This window comes from Papaver somniferum, chromosome 6, assembly GCF_003573695.1.
Source record: "Papaver somniferum cultivar HN1 chromosome 6, ASM357369v1, whole genome shotgun sequence".
NCBI classification, from domain to species: Eukaryota; Viridiplantae; Streptophyta; class Magnoliopsida; order Ranunculales; family Papaveraceae; genus Papaver; species Papaver somniferum.
The window spans coordinates 39293152-39302937 of NC_039363.1; positions in this window are offsets into that span (position 1 = coordinate 39293152).

Below are 9786 nucleotides of genomic sequence, written 5' to 3' on the forward strand. Positions count from 1 at the left end.
TTAGGTGGGGATCACGATTCAAGTTGTTACCAATGCTAGGGTGAATTAGAGTGATTGAGATACCCAAAAAAAAAAAAGAGATGAAAAAAATAAAATAAAATGGTAGTTACCAAAAAGTTGAAAAAAAAAAGAAAAAAGAAAAAAGAAAAAAAAGAAGAAAAAAATTGAGACCAGACCATTTGACCAAAAGGAATAAATTCAATAAAGTCGACCACTGGTTCCCTTGTATATGCCAGTTGTGTTGACCTAGAGTTAGGTTATCGACCACTGGTTCCCTTGTATATGCCAGTGTGTTGATATTAGTCAGACCGGTATCTCAGTCCGTTAGGATAGGTTCATTTTGGCGGAGGCCTTCAGACAGATATGGGAAACGCCGTTCACTTAGTAAACATCAAAACCATCTATGTTTTTCTATATCCATCTTCTTGATCTATCCATGTGATTAGTTTTGACTCCGGATATTGATGTCCATAGTGCGACTATCTGAGTAAAGCTCTGTCATTTTATATGAATTTTAGTATGCTTGAGTGCAAACTCGTGTACAACAATTGGAATTTCGCATCAGGGTACTTCCTCCTGTAGTCAATAAGTATGCCAACCAAGGAGATTCTTTAGTGCCTTCCAAGGTTCTGCGTAGATAGTTAAGGTCTGGAGTATAAAGGTTTTGTGGGTATATCTCTTGTAAGCCCTCCGGAGACAACACTCCGCCACTAGGGCCACCTAGGGGTTTAAAGGCTTATTGCATACGCTAAATGCAATCGACGATGCCTGCGACAGTGAGTTAGGATTTTATTTTGTAGTTTTGATTTGCTCGGGACTAGCAAATAATAAGTTTGGGGGTATTTGATAGACGCATTTATGTGTCTATTTTCATCTCTATTGTGTATATTGTTAGTACCCATTATTGTACTTATTTCGGTATTTTATCTCTTTGTAGGTGTTTTTGGAGAAATAAGCTTTTGCGGCGAAATTGGCTCGAAAAGTTGTTAAAGGCACCTGGGAGGACATTTGCTATTCGGACTCTCACTTTGGATAAGGGGTAACCTAATTACTAAGGGGTAACCTATTTCCAGGCAACTTCTAAAGGGAGAACAACACAGGATAGGGGGAATTCCTTCTTCACGTTTCAAATTAGAAAATTGGCGGGAAAAAATGAGTTCACGCCTGGCAAATTTGGACTCGATTTTTGGAGCTGTTTCAGGGAGATTCAACACTGGAAATCAATTGGGCTGGACTTGATAGAGCAAAACAGGTTTAATACATGCGTTTTTATCGATCTAATTGGGCTGGAATGGACGGAAAAAGGAAACATAGCAAATAAGGAAACACGGTCATGTTGGGTTTGTTTCTGGATATTCAAAGAGATTAAAGGCAAGAAATTCGTTCCAAAGGTACATATTCTATCTAAGGAAGAGTTTGAGATAAGTGGGAAGGCTCAGAAACGTGTGAAACAATTTATGGAAGGAATTATTGCCGTGACTGCCAAGAAAGGAAAAAGGGAATCTTGATGCGATTTGGGAAAGATTCAATGACCCTTTTGTGTATAAAGAGGATGCTTAGGTCCCCTAGAAGAAGAACGAGGAGTTTGGGGTCGATAGGAGAGCTCAGGAGGCGAGAATCAGAGATCACAGGAAGCCTGTCTCTGCTGCTGCTGAAGAACAAGCGTTGCAACGAAGAACAGCGTCTCAAATTCGCAACAGTGCTACATTATTCTCTTTGTAACAGCTGAACAACCACATTTATCTTCAGTTAGCCACACCTGTAACAGTGAACTCTGTAACGCCAGTACGTCGTTGCATATTCACTGAATCATATCATCTCTTCAATAAAAACAACTTTTGAGCCATGATTTATTCTTTTGAGCCTGTTTTTGATATGAGGAGCTAAACCCAAACACTGGGATGACGGAGGAAGCCCTATTTCACGCATGTGGTAATTCTAATAATTATTTTATGACTATTTGCATTGATTTTTAATCGATTTATGATTTTTATTGAATGGGTGTGATTTTGTTTGATGGTGTATGCTTGGTCTATGTATTTTTGATACATCATGCTTTTGATTTACAGTCATTGCTTTTCAAAAATCTATTTTTGGCAAAGAACAAGAGTCCATATTTTTCTTATTTGAACTATAATTGATTGGAATTATTATTTGAGTCGCATGAATGGAATTTGGTGGAATCCTGAGTCTCAGTCTCTCTCGACATTGTGACAAACCTTTTGTCTATATATTTTCTATTTTTATTTTAAGTCTAGAACCCAATCTTACCGAGTCCGAGTTGAACGAATCTTATTACCACTTTTTCTACAACAATTAAAATCATATCATTCGGATGCGAATTTTATTTTCTTGTTTTTATTTAGAAGAATAACTAGAGTTTGGAATAGCCATTATTGTAATTACACATAACTATGTCCAACGTTTTCATTTTCATGATTTTAGGTTTATTTGTTTAAATTCTAAAACGGTTGGAAGATGATTTTTGCAGTATTAATCTTTATGGTTTTATATATTGCAATTCGTTATGGGATATGTTTGTTTGCGTCCGTGAACTATGATTGTCACATATCTTGTCAAAAGTAAAGTCTTTCGTAAGTCGATATTTTTGTATTGATAAAAGAATGAATGGACTTTTGACAAATTACAATAGTTAAGCCTATTATGTCAATTATTGATAGAAAATAGGTTAAAATCTTTTGTTAGCAAAGATTATGTCTATTGTATGTCATTGTGCGAATAGTGATGTAAAATAGAATGAATCCTTGTGTATTCCGCAGTATTGATCTTTCCTGATCCATATTTTATGTACTAGTTTTCACCCGTGCTACGCACGGGTCAATGCCTCGCTATAAAATATTGAATCTATTATCTATATTTCAAAATAGTTTCATATAAAGAAAAATAATATATTATCAAAATGCTAATAAAACATTGAATAAACTAATAAAAACCAATAAATATTTATGGACTTTAGATCCTTATAAACTAAAACAAATAATAAAATTGCATCGCAATTATTCAAAAAATCAATGTAATTAAGAAATTTAGTTTGCATCATGATTGTGATAAATTAATCTAAATATTATTGGATACTTAATTTAGTAATGAGTAAATTGGTTATAATTTAATTATAATAAATTTAGTACTGAATCGTTAATTTAGAACCCGCGTTTGGGACATAATCTTCATGAGTGATGAAAACCATACCGACTGTTTTTACTTTAGCAAATGAATTTTCAATTAAATTATTAGTTTCTATTTTTTTAGTTGTTCCGTTTTATTTGGACTAAAACTTTTGCTTTGAAAAATCCACTACCATTTTGTTTCGAATGGAATTCTAAATTTGTTTGAATGGAGTTCTTAATATATGAATGAAATGGGGTGTGATGGTTTGATTAGCCTTTCTACTGGATCAGCATCGAGAACATATGCACTTGTCAAGGATCGAGAACATATGCACTTGTCAAGGATCAAGAGCATTCATCAACTTTGACGTCCAAGTCAAATGAGTCTAAAGAAATCAAGATTTAAATAATAGTATATGCACAAGTTAAATGAAGGCAACACGGTTGAATGAATGGAATTAATCCATCAGATGCAAATGACTTAACTACCAAAATGGAAGCTTAAGTCGGCGATAGAGATGAAGACCATGCCGACTGTTTTTTATTTACTTTTTCTTTTCTTGTTAAAATCTTTAACAATGAGTATAGTCTTTAATATGTGACCATGTCAACCTTTTACTATCGGCATGGATACTGGATGAAGGCCATGACAAATCTTGACTTTGATTTTCTTTTTCATCTAAAAATAAATACAACCTAAAATCAATAACTATAATCTATATATTTATCTCACTAATCTAATATAATTAATATAATCTAACAACCATAACAACTAATTAAATAAAGGCAATTTAGCCATTACCAAAAATATATAGATAAGTGGTTCTTCGATTTTGTAGTATCTCTTTTGTTTTTTGTTTAGTATCCCCCAATTTATAGAGGTATCCTTAAATGTAGGTTCTAAATTTAATATAAGAATTTAATTAAACTGATATGTATATATATTTTTCTTCGTATATGTGGAACGGAATGAATATTTGTCTGTGCTCGAAGCACATGGATCATTTTGAACTTGTTGGGTAGGTAAAATATAAATATTCGCCATGTCCTGCATTTCTATTGGCATGGATTACAAAAAAAATAGAATTAACATTATTACCGACTGTTAAGATAGCCTTCACCAATATCCGTATTGTTGTAGTACTCTAAAAATGGATTAGTTTTACACAATTTGATATTTGTAGTACTGTTCAGGATATCTGCATAAATAAAAAGTGGATCTCTACCTTCTCGGTAGAAAAATGTCGGTCACCCTTAAATGGTTGTTGTTGGTTTCTCTATAATTATACTTTTTTGTTAACTCGACTAAGTTACATGGGATTAGCGTCATCACCACTATAACTATACTTTTTATGTGAGACCTATTTGGACCCTTGGAAATAAAATCTAATTTACGTTATTTGGAACCCAAATGAAGATAGAATGTTAATGAGTCTAGGAAAATGAATCAAATTAAGGCATGCTTGGATGTGATTCGTATACACATATATTTTAGTTACCGAATGAGTAAAGTGGGATTTCTTATCAAAAAAAAGTAGGATTTCTTATACTTGTTTCGTCTATATTACAAAGTGCATCGATTCTAATTGATTCACCTGGTTGGTTGTGTAGTAGGAATTTTCAATCTAACAGTACGCTATCTATTTGTAATACCAGTGTGCTAATTGTAAGATTTGGAACCTATGGTTCACTAATTTTTCCAGAAAGTCCGAAAGTTAAAATTGGACGCCTACTATTTATTGACTTCTTTTCTCAAGTACCAAACTTTTTTCATTTATGTTGTATTTGTGATCTCAAGGCCGCATATGAAATAAATTCATTCATGTTTATACGAATGGGTTCAAGTGTGCTATAAAAGAACACCCATTGGTCACTTATTAGCATTAGTAAGCTTGCCCCACAGCCATCACTTCTCGTACAAAGGCAGCAAATAAATAAAAAGTTCCAAACTAAAAGTTCAGGTAGAACACTCACATTCACAACCATCATTTATCTATAGCTTGATCAACTTTAGTCTATTGGCAATCTAAATCTCCTTGAAAACTTTCCACTATTACGTCTACATTGATCAGAGTCACGCGTAAAATTCCCAAAAGTCGAGGCCTTTGACCATCTTTATTGACATTTACTCAAAATTTTATGTTTTGAAACAAATGGTTCAGCATGTAAACTATTTTGACCTGAGAGGCTTAAATCCTAGCAAGCTAGTGCTACTGTATGTAATTTTCTCATTGATAATCCGGATTTGTAATAAATCGCAGCAGGATTTTGAGGTTGGATAATGTTTAATGATTCTTGACGTACTTGAAGTGATGCACTCGATGTTACCAAGTTATTGAATTGCGCTTAGCGATAGCACTTTCTACCTCTGCTTTCCTTGCAATAATTGTGACGTCAAGTGATCTTTTAGTATCTTGAAACTCCCTGAAAAACCTCTGCAGTTTAGAAGAATGGAAACAAAGTTGAGTTGAAGAGTTGTGGATGAAATAGTTTACGTAGATGATTACCTTAGCGACAAAAAGAAAAGCCAATTACAGATGAGTACCTTAGTAACAGAGATGCAATTGCTAAATCAATAATTTTAGCAAGTCCGCATTTCTTATTCAAGCTATCAACCTGTCAAGTTAATAAAGTTAAGACGCACATGAGCCATCAAGATATATAATATAATATAATAAAAAATTTCAGGTAATTCTCTTTCTCGCCTCTCGGACTGATGCTCTTTGTTTCTCTTGTTGATGTTTAGTGGGTTGATTAGTTGAGAATTTTTCTCTATTCAAGCTATTTATGTTCTTGGATGGAAATGAGACTTGTACGACTCCAACTGTAGAAACTCCTTGAGCTCAAGCGTAACCACCAACGCCAAAGGGAGATGATTTTCTTCAAGGGAACCATTCTCGATCATCTTTTTCAAGTATATCATCCCCTATACATATACCGGATTAAGGATAAACGCAAAAAGAGCTAACCTCCTTTTAAGGATTCCTCTTCCAGGATGGGTTGGATTTATCTGTTCAAAAATGCCAATGTTGGTTGGACATTGCCTGATTTGGATTTGTATACTTATAGAATTATTCTTGAGACTTGAATTTTCTGCGATAATTTTTTCCAAGGCTACACTGAGATAATGATATTTAAATAAGTATATCATACTGGTTAGATATTGGCTTACCGGAGGTACAGCAAAAGTTGACTTTGGACCTTTCATTTGTTCTTTAGGTTGTATGCCCATATTTATTCATGAGAAGTTATATCTACACCTGCCGGCTATCCTCAATCAGGGATGGCAGTAGTTAATTTATGTCAAGATGAAAATTTAAAAGAGAAAAGATCACATTCTTAAAGAAGACAAATGAACACAGTAAGAAATAGAAAAAATAGGTAACACAACCCTTGGAACTCCATAGACTATATTTGCTAGCATCGAATTTACAACATTTTTTAGCATCATAACTATCAGTGCATGACAACACTTTCTTGGTTTAAATTATCTTTTAAGAAAAAAAATGTAGAAAAGGTTGTAAACCTACTTTTTGCATCGCCAACTACAAAAACCCATTTGATTGTATGTTTTTTCCTACTTGTCCAAGGTACCATTGAAACTTTATTACCACGTACTCATTAATTTTATCCAGCGGGACATAAATCCCATGAACTCTCCTGTGGATATATCTAAAAAGTGCAGAATGCAATGTTGCTATAAGAGAGTATATCGTACTCTGACTAAATCCTTCAACCAAAGTCTTTCATCGGCTTTGGATACCCACCTATAAAGTCATTTGCTTTTAGGTCATGCCATTTGCATTGATCTAGAACATGACAAAAATAGAGCAGCCATGAAAGAAAAAATTTAGAGGCCACAGAAGACTCAAAGCTACAACATTGTGTCAAGGATGTGTTTTTACGTTCAAAAACTAATACAGTAAGGGAGATGATCAAGAAAAATATTAATGGACAAAAACAATTAAAATCTAGCTCACTCAACTTTAGTACCTCACCCTAGCACCTATCCACAGATGCAAAAAGTGAGCACATATGTACTCTCTTACGCCTGGACTTTCACAACTGATACATTCCACTATATATATTTTTGATGAAAATTTACTAAACAAATGTCAAAAACTATAACCGATAATATTTGCAGTAAAATTTTCTGAAATCTACACATTTAATGGGGATCACAAAATGGAGAAAATAATTAAAGGTGTCATACCAAAATTGAATCGCACAACACTGTTAAAAAGAGTAAGATCTCAAGATATGATCTCAGATCATAAACTACAACTAGTCAGTGTTGGATATGTTAAGGTCTTACATATAAAGATTGTTCCACTTACGGTTTGAAGCCTTAAAGGAAACGGAAGTGCACCCACCTGGCAACGGAGAACCAAATGCTCCAGGCAGAAACAAACCATCACCAAATGATGGAAAATAACGAATAGAGCAACCAAAATATTGCGCTGATGTTAGAAGTAATTTGAACTCGTGTTCATTGTTCGACTAAATCAAAGGAAAACATCCTGAGACCTTGAAAACAAAAACGCAAACACTATTTAGACATTTAAAGTATATGGGACAATTTAAGCCAAACACAAACCCTAGAAAAAAAATAAAAAAACAATAAAGATGATTTTTATTGTTACCTTACATTTTAGTATTGGTGCTCATATTATCAGCAAGGCAGCAGCTGCAAAATAAAATACAAATCAAAGAAGAACAATGAAAAATCTTAGGAATGCCCAAAAAAAAAATGATTTAAGTCAAACAAAAACCCTAGAAAAAAAATAATATATGATTTTTATTCTTAAGTTACTTTAGTATTGCGCTCCTATCACCAGGAAGGCAGCAACTGTAAAATAAAATACAAACCAAAAAACAACAAATTAAGAAGAATCTTAGGAATTCCCAAGAAAAAATATTAAGTATCTTTTTACACCGCTTTGGAAAGAATTAAATTTCCACATCTATTTTTTTGAAATATTCTTGTCCAAAAATATCGAGCATAACTCGCACTATAGGAATAAAAATAGAAATTATTCTTATTTTATTTTGTACGGGGTAGATAATATAAAGCAAAAAATATTAAAACTCATTTATAGTTAGAGATTACACTTATTTTATCTTTGCACAGAACAAAAAATATTATGAAAAAAAATATTCATACTTTTATTGGATGCTTTACAATGAAATACCAACTCTAAGAATCTTGTTCTTTTTTCTGAGAATAATATCGTTTAATATCTTAGAATTAATGTAATTTTTGCGATTTGAGATTGTCAACATATTCGGCATCTTTTATGTCTAAGGAAAAAAATATTCGATATCTTTTTTATGTCTAAAAAAAATCATTAACAAAAAATCATCAAACAAAAAAACAGGTTTTAGGATTTTATACCTTGCATGAGTTTACTATTATATCCACGAAGCTTTCAAATGACAAATATCACATGAAATCTGGATGCCGCAACTATTCATCAAAAATATACATACAAAAAAGTGGTAACAAATAGGATGTCACAATTTTATACCTTGCATGTGATTATTAATATGGCCACAAATCTTCAAAATAACGGAGACCAATATCCGTGAAAACTGACTATCGCAGCTGTTGATCATAAAATGTTGTTTGTTAACATATGCAAAACAAAAAATATACACATACTTACAAATCCAAAACGAATATAAACAAAAAAATACAATTACAAAACACAAATACCACGGAACAAAATTTATCACCTTATTAGTACACGCATCATCGCATGCGTTCTGTGGATCATCAATACACAGCATCACATGAGTTCTGTGGATCATAAAATCACCATTAGCAGATACACAGCATCACATGAGTTATATGGAAAGAAAGAAAAAAAAGGCAAAAGTCTAGCAAAAAAAAACAGCAGAAATGATGAGATTTTACCTTTGCTCGGATGCTTTATATAGAGATCATTCAAGTCCAGAATTTCCAGAAATAAAGAATCTCGGTTTAGGGAAAACTACCATGTTTAGGAAACAACACTCTAAAATTTATGAAACTTTTGTAAATTTGGATACTTACATTATTCTCGTATTACCGTAATCAATGGTTGCTCATGAAATCTTAATCAGTAACCATGAAATAGAGATTATAGGAATCGTGAAATAATTATTAACCATGAAATAATATTTTTCTAATAAGGAAAATAATATGTAAAGATTTTTTTTACATTTTCTCTGTTTTTTTAATTAATTATTAATTATTAACCATGAAATAATATTTTTTTAATAAGGAAAATAATATGTACGGTTTTTTTTTTTACATTTTCAATGTTTTTTTAGTTATAAAAAAAAACAAATTAAGAAAAATAATTTTTGGAAATCATAATTTCTTGAGTGCTTGTTTGTTTTGTATTAGCTCCATTTTTTGTTTGTATTAGCTCCATTCATACAGATTACTAACAAAAATCCAACTGATGTGCAGGACTACCAACAAAGATTTGCGGAAAAGAGATTCATGACCGGGATAATAAAATTTTGCAGAATATAGATTTATGACCGGGCTAATCAGGGTTTTTTGAAATTATATTTTTTGATTTAATTGATAGTTTGGGGATGTAATTAGGAAAATAACATTTTTTGTGTATGTAAACGGGCACTGGACACTTGATGATCATTCGATTTA